We start from the raw sequence: 9,381 nt of genomic DNA, 5'->3' as shown, positions 1-9,381 counted from the left end.
GTCAAAGTACATTTCAGAACCTGTACTTTTATACTTTTACTTGGTTAAAGAATCCGAAACAGTGGTTAAACTTCAGCTCAAGTTATTTTTAATACAAGTATCTGTACCTCTACTTGAGTAAAGAATGTGTGTGCTTTTATCACCTCTGCACACACATACACACACACAGTGGATTTTTTTTTAACAACAGGGAGAGCACAACTTCGCAATAACACAACGATACCCACAAGCAACAGTTAAATTCGAAAAAACAAGCTGCAAAGCAACCAAACTCACGCCATGCAGTAGCAAACTGCCAATACAACTGCCTGGACACTCCAAACAATTTGTAGAGCAACACATAATGTCCTGAGCACGTAATTACATAGGCATCAGGACAAACACCAAATGTTAGCTCTCAACTTGAACCCGGTTATGATGCTGTGGCAAGACTTTAGAGTACAGCATGAATGTACAGTTCATGCTCAAAAACCTATGTGCTGGATTTTAAAAAGTCCTGCAATGGCAATGGTTCAAAAATTCCTCCACAGGGATGTAAAAGACTTAAAGTTATTGCAAATAGAACAGTATTTAGGTTTTGGGGTGGATTACCTTTCAATGGGGGATTTAGATTAACTCTTTCCTTTCAATAAATCCAATGATGTACTCACATTGTCTTTACCTTATACTGTATTAAAATGTGTTTGATGATCTGCAACATTGCTCAAAAAACATTCCTCTGTTACGTCATGCTGTCAAAAAATAACTTGATGATGTGAAGAGCTATTTGTTTCTCTTATCTGTGAAGATAGTTCTTGATAAATCTTTATAAGGCTATATGTTTGGAGTCATTGCTATGTGCATGATTGTATTATGCATGTTATTAATTATAATATTTTTGCACGGCACTAAATACAAACGATTTCTGCATCATCATGCCACTCTCAATTAACATACAGAAACAGAAGCAAATGAGACAGAACTGTGGTTGTTCTCTAAGATGTGATACAGTTACATTTTGTTCTGTTGTTGCCTTTTAACTGAAGTGCCAGTATGTATGACATGTGTCATATCAGCCTATGTTGTGGTGGCTGGTCATTATACTGTCTGGTCCATCGGCCATCACGGACCAACATCCTGTCTGGTCAACAGACTGAGGCCCCTGCTGAAGAAATACAGAGTCACTGTGTACTTGTCTGGCCATGACCACAATCTGCAGGTATGTAAGTGAGTGCACGCTCAATCATAAAAAATATCATGTGTAAATGATACACATCAAGGAAGTGTATCTCAGTGTGTTGTTATTTGTCTGTCTGTCTCTTTGACAGTTATTTATTCTTTTTCATATCCCACTTATCACACTGTGTTTGAGAAGAGTATGTGCAAGATTGCCCCTCTCTGTACAGGAGGTGGCATTCACTAGTGGGTGCTACAAAGACTGTACTTGTTGATAGTTCAAAGCTAGTTTGCATCATTTTCTGGCACCAAGACTGGCATGTGCCCACATTACACAATCACAGGTTTTATACATTTCCAAAAATTAGAAACCATCCAGATAGTTATTGGGTTAAATGATACTTTGTTTCAACGGATATTACTGGTCAATATAATTAGTCATAAAGATGAAATCTTATTTATTTTATATGAGCCAATGTTGACATATTGTTCCAGGAAGATGAGCATTTGTTTTTCCTGCAGTTGTATAACTTACAGTCCAACAATTGGCTTCAACTTATCTCAATGAAGTAAATGATTGCACAATGTGATGGCTACTGAGTAAAGACAACATTAAGAATGGTACACTGTAAACCTTATCTTCACTATGCAGGTCTGTATGGCATAAAATGACCGTAAAAAACTAAAGTCACTGCACAACAGAAGCAGAAAGGGAGGGGGGATTGAAAAGATGGAAACAATTACATAGAATGATACACTGTGATGGAATATCTGGTAACTTCATCTACCACTTGTATGATATGGTTTTATATTTAATTTTATAATTACCTCAACATTATGAAGTGATCTGTGTGTCTGTAAAACACGTTGGAGCAAGAGGAATCTACTGTGCAACGTGAGTGTTGCAGTCTAAGCATACAGATGTGTTGATTGTCAATATGTGTGTGTCAGTGTAAGAGGGAATCAATGTGCTGCATAAAGCCCTACAATGAAATAAGATTGGAAACAAGTGGTTGATATGAGAACAGTTCAATCAGGAGAGACTTTAACTTGACAGTTGAATTTTTTTTTTATTTCTATGCAATTAAGTCTTTTGGCATTTTGACCCCTATGTGATGTCATCGGCATCAGAGGGGTTGATGGAGAAATAATTATGAATGACTCTGCTGGACTGGACCATGGCTTTGGATTAAACCGGAGGAGATTGGGTTGAAGGGGAGTTACAGCGGATCACTAATGACAGCTGACTGCCGGAGAGAGGAGAAAGGATTTCAAATTTGATCACAACCGCACGACTGGCTGGATGAGATTGTGGCAATATCTGAATGGCCATTCAAAATGCCCACAATCAGCTGATTAATAATAAGAAATATATATAGAGAGATAGATTTGTGAGTAATTGAATATTTCAAATTTCAAATTTATATAGCAAGGTATCACAACAAGCAGTTGTCTAAGGGTGCTGCACAAAAGTCCAAGTCCAAGAAGAAACACAAAATCCAACTTGTTCCACACCGAGCAAGCATGAGCAACAGCCGGGAGGAAAAACTCCCAGGTGTAAGAAACCTCCGGCAGAACTGGGCTCTGTGTGGACGGCCTCTGCCAGGAACGGTTTATGAGAAAGTCTTCCTGAATTCCAAAGATGAAAGAGTACCTGTGGCAGCCTTCACTTGTCATAAAAACTCACGAGGCATTTAGTTTGTCCAGTTTTTACTACTGTAAAAACATGGTGGCCTCTGTAGAGAGGACCTGCTCCCCATGTAAATATAAAGTATTTAAATATAAATGGCTCATTCTAAGAAAACAACAATCGTACAATTTAGATAAAACACACTAGTGAAAACATCACTAGGATTACTTTGTATTCAGTTTCTGCTCCCTTTCACCTAAATCTTACACACTGAACCTTTAATGAATTTTGTCGCTGTATCTTGGTCTAATTGAGCACAACATTGATGCCTTTAATGCTGTCTGTCTCTGTATTTTTAACAGTTCATCAGAGAGGATGATGGGAGCTCATATGTAGTCAGTGGGAGTGGGGTGGTCAGCGATCCTGACACCACTCACAAGGACAGTGTTCCTCAGTCCTGGCAGCTCTACTCCAGTCCTGTCAATCACACAATAGGAGGCGTGGCTTACTTCCAGGTCACTGAGCATAAGATGACAGTCACCTTCATGCAGACTAATGGGAAATGTGTTTACCGCACAGAGCTGCCAACACGTATAGTCAGAAGTAATGGAATGCTCTAAAACTGAAGATATGATTACTGATATCTTTGGGCGATGGCATGTTACTATTAAGTGAAATGTGTATATATTAAGTGTATATTCAAAGTATTTTGTACTGTATGTAATGTTTTACACATGTAACAAAATATAAACTGTTTTATGTCTTTTGTTGTGCATTGTATTTCATGATGGAGGCCTCAATGTGCAGGATGAATTATAGCTCTACTTGCATACAAGTAAGTAGTAGAGAAATAGTAGAGCCAAGTAGAGCATTGTTAGGTTTGCAACCAAAACATCTGCTCTGCCATTTTCACTAAAAATTGGACCAAATTAATATTTGATTGTCATATTACTGCTTTTATTTGTTCAAGTTTTTATTTACTTTGCTTGCTTTTCAGTCAAAGCACTTCCGTTTTTTAAAGTGCTATATGAATAAAGTGTATTACTAGTAGTAGTAGTAGTATCACAATATTATTATTATTATTATTATTATAGTATTCAAGTGAGTTTACTATGAGTGAGTGACTACAACAAGTTTCTGGAATCAGTGTGGGCGCCCATCTGCCTTGACTTGAGGAGAATAATGGAGGAGAGGAGAGATGAGTGGATAAGAGGGGAGAGAAGAGAGAGAGAGAGACAGAGAGAGACTGTTGTTGTCATAAAAATATAAATATAATGAATAGTGATACATTGAGATGCAATTATATTATTAATAATAACAGTTTATCATCATCATCATAATCATAATATGGTGGTAGTATTAGTAGTGAAATTTGGAGAGAGAGGGAGAGAGATAGAGAGATGGAAGCACAAACAATGGACTTTAGTTACATGAAGTAATATGATAAAAATATGGGGCCACAGGCACAGTTCAGTGCATGTTGGGAGTTGTAGAAGAAAATTGTTGTTGTTTTCTCTATTTCTTTTGATATTTTTATGCACCTTTCAAGTTCCTGCTTTTCTTCATGACATCGATCTTTGTGTTTACTGTATCTACTTTCCCAGGAGGATGGCTTTTGAGACAGCTTTCCTGATTACATGTTGTTATGGCCTGGCTGGCTGAGACCATAACAATAATAATAATACATGTATTTATACATAAAATGCAGCTAAAATGTATTATCATAGCAACAGGTCTTGATTTGTTTCTTAAAACTATCAACAGAAGAAGCATGTCTGATGTGTGGTGGGAGTTTGTTCCAAACCTTTGGATAGCATAGCATAGGAAAGCATAGCAAGAGAAAGCTGCTTCCCCAAACCTTTTATTGTTTGTTTTGGGGACATTGAGCAAGCCCGCTGTAGACGACCTGAGGGAATGATTCGTAACATATTCCGATAAACAGTCAGAGATGTATGACGGTGCTGTACCATTAAGAGAATTAAAAACAAGTAAAATAATTTTAAAATCAATCCTCAGTGATGCTAGAAGCCAGTGTAAAGACACTAAAATAAGAGTAATATGGAATCTTTTCCTATTTCTCATTAAAACCATGGCTGCTGAATTTTGCAAAAGCTGTAGGCGATCGATGGATTTTTTCGGTAATCCTGAATATAGTGCATTACAGTAGTCCAGGCGAGAAAGTATAAAAGCATGAATCAACTTTTTGGCAGTTTCCAAAGTGAGGTACAGTCTTACTCTTGCAATGTTTCTTAAATGATAAAAGGCAATCTTTGTGACATTGTTTATGTGTGGATTAAAATCTAGTCCTGAGTAACACCCAGGTTCTTTATTTTTGATTTGTTTTGCAGCTCCAACTTTGCCGATAATCTTTTGTCCTTGAACATTACAAGATTTTCTGTTTTATTTTCACAGGCAATTTAGAACTTGGTTTGGCGCATCAGAGTCATCTGGCACTAAATAAGGGAAGACACATGATGGATCAGATTTTTCTAACAAAAAGTAATTTTCAAAAAAAAAGAAATTCAACTGATAAGGCTGACAGGAACTGAATTCCAGACCAAAACAAGATCAAATTAATGCTACAGAAATCAAAACTCATCTGAATGGCAGGATGAGCATGGCTATTATTATATGAGGCAGTGGCCAGCTACCTCTACTTCACTGATGGCCCCCAGCTCCAGCCAAAGCAGGATCTTGCAATACAAGACACACAAGCAAGTATACCTAGGCAAGATGCTGAACCCCAAATTGCCCTTCATTGAAAAAAAAACTGTATGAATATGCGTGTGAATGGGTGAATTGCAAACTGTATTGTAAAGTGCTTTGAGTGATCATCAAGACTAGAAAGGTGCTATATAAATACAATCCATTCACAAGCTCTCACATCACAGTGTGAATTCAATTTACTTGAACCCCCAATGCATACAGATATGCCACATCAGCAGGGGTGCTGAAGGTGTTTATCACATGACTTAGTGAATAATTGGAGCATAATTGTATAATAAATTAGCCTGTCCAGGACTTCCTGGAGTTGTATTCACATTTGTTTTCACAGAGACCCCTCCATCGGCAAAGAGATGAGTAGATAATGAGTGAATTTTCTTTTTGCGTTGAACTATCCATTTAAGTGATGATTCAAAACCTAAACTCTGAATGTTGACCATTAGAAAGAATTGTACCGCCTTGTGTGATGTCTCTCCCCACTCTGCAGTGAGTAAAACACATCTGAACAAGCCACAACATTTTTATTCTTTCACAGAATTCCCCAAGCGGTCGACAGCTAACAAATGCATGGACTACTTTTTCAGCATTCTTTGAGACGAGATCTTTCTCATTTTCATATTTTGTAGGTGGAAGAAGGCTGTCCCAGAGGCTTGTTTTCATGCAACTCCAAGGTTCCCCACAGTAAAGCTGGGGGCCAGGCTTAAGCCATGCAAGATAACTGGGTTCAGACCTCTTTATATACAGTCTATGGTTCAGACAATGTTTCTCTGAGACATTTAAGTACTTCTCTTTTGTTTGCTGTAAACCATATTATATTGTATGGCATCAAGATGTAATTATCTGTAGAAATGTCAGTCTGTGAATGTAACAAATGGTTTCATTTGAGGTTTAATTGATGGGTGCAGAATGGCCCTGAAACACGATATTTCCTTTGATTACTATCCTACCTCATTACCTCTACCTTCACTGTGGCTCTTCATATTGTAGGCATGGACAAGGCTATTCTTAATTCTTGGTTATTTACCCAAATTTGTAAAAGACTATGGTTTATCTTTTCTACTTTGTATTTGTATTTTGGTTTTCTTACATGATGCCCATGGGTGATCATGACCATCTCATTGCTGAATATTAGTTGTGAAACCTTATTGTTGTTTCTATCTTGGCATAGAAATTGTGTTATCTCCCTGCTAAAATTTGTAGAATCAACAAAATGCATTCTGTCCACTTTACTCTTTGGATTGACTAAATGAAAATAATGAAGTTATTCTGGGTAACTTTACAGCTTTAACTGTAACTGGTGAGATTACTCGTCTCTCAAGGCCAGAAGACAAAAAACAAACTAAATTTATGAGGGAGGCTACTAAAGTAGATTACATAACATATAAGTATCTGCTAGAGTGGATTTTTTTCAAACCCATACAGAATTATAGAATCTAGAATTATTAAAGTAAGAGTGTAAAAATATGAATGCCTTTTGTCAAGATTTAATAGACATAAAATGGATCAGGTTTCACTTTTTAGATTTTTTTGTCACCCTTTGATGAAGATGCACAGAACTCCTTTTACAGTGAAGTTCTTAAAACTATAGATGGATGTAAGCCCCCTGGACATCACTTAGGGTTAATTAACAAGTACTATTGTTTATTCAGTGTGTTGGGGTTCTGGGTTCTGCACATTCAGTCCAAGCATTTTTGCAATCCTGACATCTCCAATTCCATCTCTAATAAGGCACAGACACAAATTGTAATATTTGCTATTTTCCATTTAACAGAACTGAAATAATAAATGGTTCTGTTTATAACAATATTTATCAAATGTTAAATATTTTCACCAAATACAAAATTATCTGCAAAAAACAGACGTATAACAAAAGCATCATATACAAATGTGTTAATTTCAATTAAACACAATAAGTTACGCATCAGATACAAAATAATATACACAAAGTCTTGATTTCCCATAAAGTGTTGCTTTCACCAGACTAAAAAAATAAATGTGAAGTTAGAAAGGTCTCTATAAAATGAAATAAATAAAATGAAATGGTAGTCTTTATCTACAATTATCAAATACCACTAAGCAAATACAAAAGAAAATGAATGAAATATAACCGCTTCAGTAAGATGACTATCAGTGTTTCCATCTTTTATTTTTTGCAGCATGAAATGATAGTAGTAGATGAAGTAAGAATAAAATATGTTCAACATATTCAGTTTCACAGAAACTAAAGGAAGGGTGGATTCCAGTGTTTGACAGTGGAACTTTGAACTACTACTTTCGTTGCAGGCCTCAGTCCAGTTCAGCTGTACCGCTTGTTCCCACAATAATATGTGTGCATGTGTGTGCATGTGCTGAAACACACACACACTAAACATCCCGGAGTGGCACTCCTTCTTTGTCCTTTCTCAGAGCTTTCTTCCTCCACTTGCAACAGACCACTGCAATGGCAATGATTATGCCAATCAGTAGCAGGATGAGGAAGATGGCAGCAGCAGAGTATGGGTAAACTCTGTAGCCCATACTGCTCACTTTACCTATCATATCTAAAAATGGCTGTCAATGCTCACAATTTTTTTGGCCTCTAACATAATTAAAATGGTAACTTCCATGAGAGATACAGTGGTGTACATGCACAGGTGACAGTCTCCCTCCCTTCTCCACAGCTGAGATAGGCAAACCTGACTGATATGTTTATATCAGTGATGTAAGTGTGGATATTTCAGTGGATAAGATGCATGGTGCTAAAAAGGGAACCTTTTTATTAAGAGCACCTGCTAAAATGCAAAAATTAGACTTTTTTTCTTTTAATTTTTCTTTGCCCAAACAACACCTAGCATAATATAAGGAGATTCACTTGGGGGTTGGGGGTTTACAGATAGCAAGTGGCTGATCCCTTATTCAGTAGAACATGTACTTGTACAATGTAACTTGTACAATGCTCAATTATATAGATATCCATTTCAGATTTCTGCAACATACATTTTATCCATAATTAATTATGAAAATAAATCCAGTTTATGATTTGTGATATGACAATTTGATTCTGACTGATCATAATTCAAGGTCAGCTTTAATTTGCCTCAATTCAAGATACTTTAAATTAAGTTTAAAGTGAGAATGTCATCGTAGAAATCCTGAACTTGAATTGTGACTAATGAAGCATTGTGTTAGTTCATGCAGGACACAGAGTCATGTGCTCAGCTACCGATAGGTTTATGGGTGATCGTCAGTCACCCACCAATCACAGCCCATTCTCTCACCAAAGTGGTCTCTTTAAATACGACCTCATCCTCCCGCAAGTTAGCTGAAGTAGCAGAGTAACATTAAATTTCTCATATTCTAATACTAGAGCATATTCATGTTATGGTTGTAATGTTTACTGTCAGTTGCAGCACTTAGAGAACAGTATTTTTGTTTATTCTTGTGTTTTTATGTTCAAAAAGTTATTCTAACACCAGCAGCAGTAAGAGCATGTGTAGTTACCCTAACCAGACATTTGAACCCAAAAGGCCCCAAATTTGATCTTTTGACCTGCAACACCCAGAGCTTTTTTTTTTTTTTTCAATTATCTTTTTTATTGATTCCACATATCAATATTCCATCAATATTTTACATAATGTGTATAATTTTACAACAGCATAAAACATTCCTATACTTCCAACGCAGAGCAGAGACATAATTGGACATGAATTCTCAAGTAAAGTTACAGTAGAGTAAATGTGAAGTAAAATGAACCGCTTTTTCACTCTTGTCCTTATTTTCACACCTCTCCTGCATTGTTCCTTGTCTCCTGATTGGGGTAAACATATCAAATAAATAAATGAACAATAAACAAGTTTGTAGCCTGAACCAAGGGGATCAACACTCTGCAATAC

General features: G+C 36.6%; 1 long non-coding RNA gene across 1 annotated transcript; it reads left to right on the top strand.

The window, feature by feature from the left end:
• Positions 1-1,079: 1,079 nt before the first annotated feature.
• LOC138406135 (uncharacterized) lies at positions 1,080-3,545 on the top strand. Its single transcript, XR_011239763.1, has 2 exons — positions 1,080-1,198; positions 3,148-3,545. It is a non-coding gene; the product is annotated as an uncharacterized lncRNA (long non-coding RNA).
• Positions 3,546-9,381: the final 5,836 nt, after the last annotated feature.

Source organism: Paralichthys olivaceus, chromosome 21 (assembly GCF_024713975.1).
Source record: "Paralichthys olivaceus isolate ysfri-2021 chromosome 21, ASM2471397v2, whole genome shotgun sequence".
Lineage (NCBI taxonomy): Eukaryota > Metazoa > Chordata > Actinopteri > Pleuronectiformes > Paralichthyidae > Paralichthys > Paralichthys olivaceus.
The sequence above is the reverse complement of the archived record's forward strand: the minus strand, read 5'-3'. Positions and strand labels throughout refer to the sequence as shown.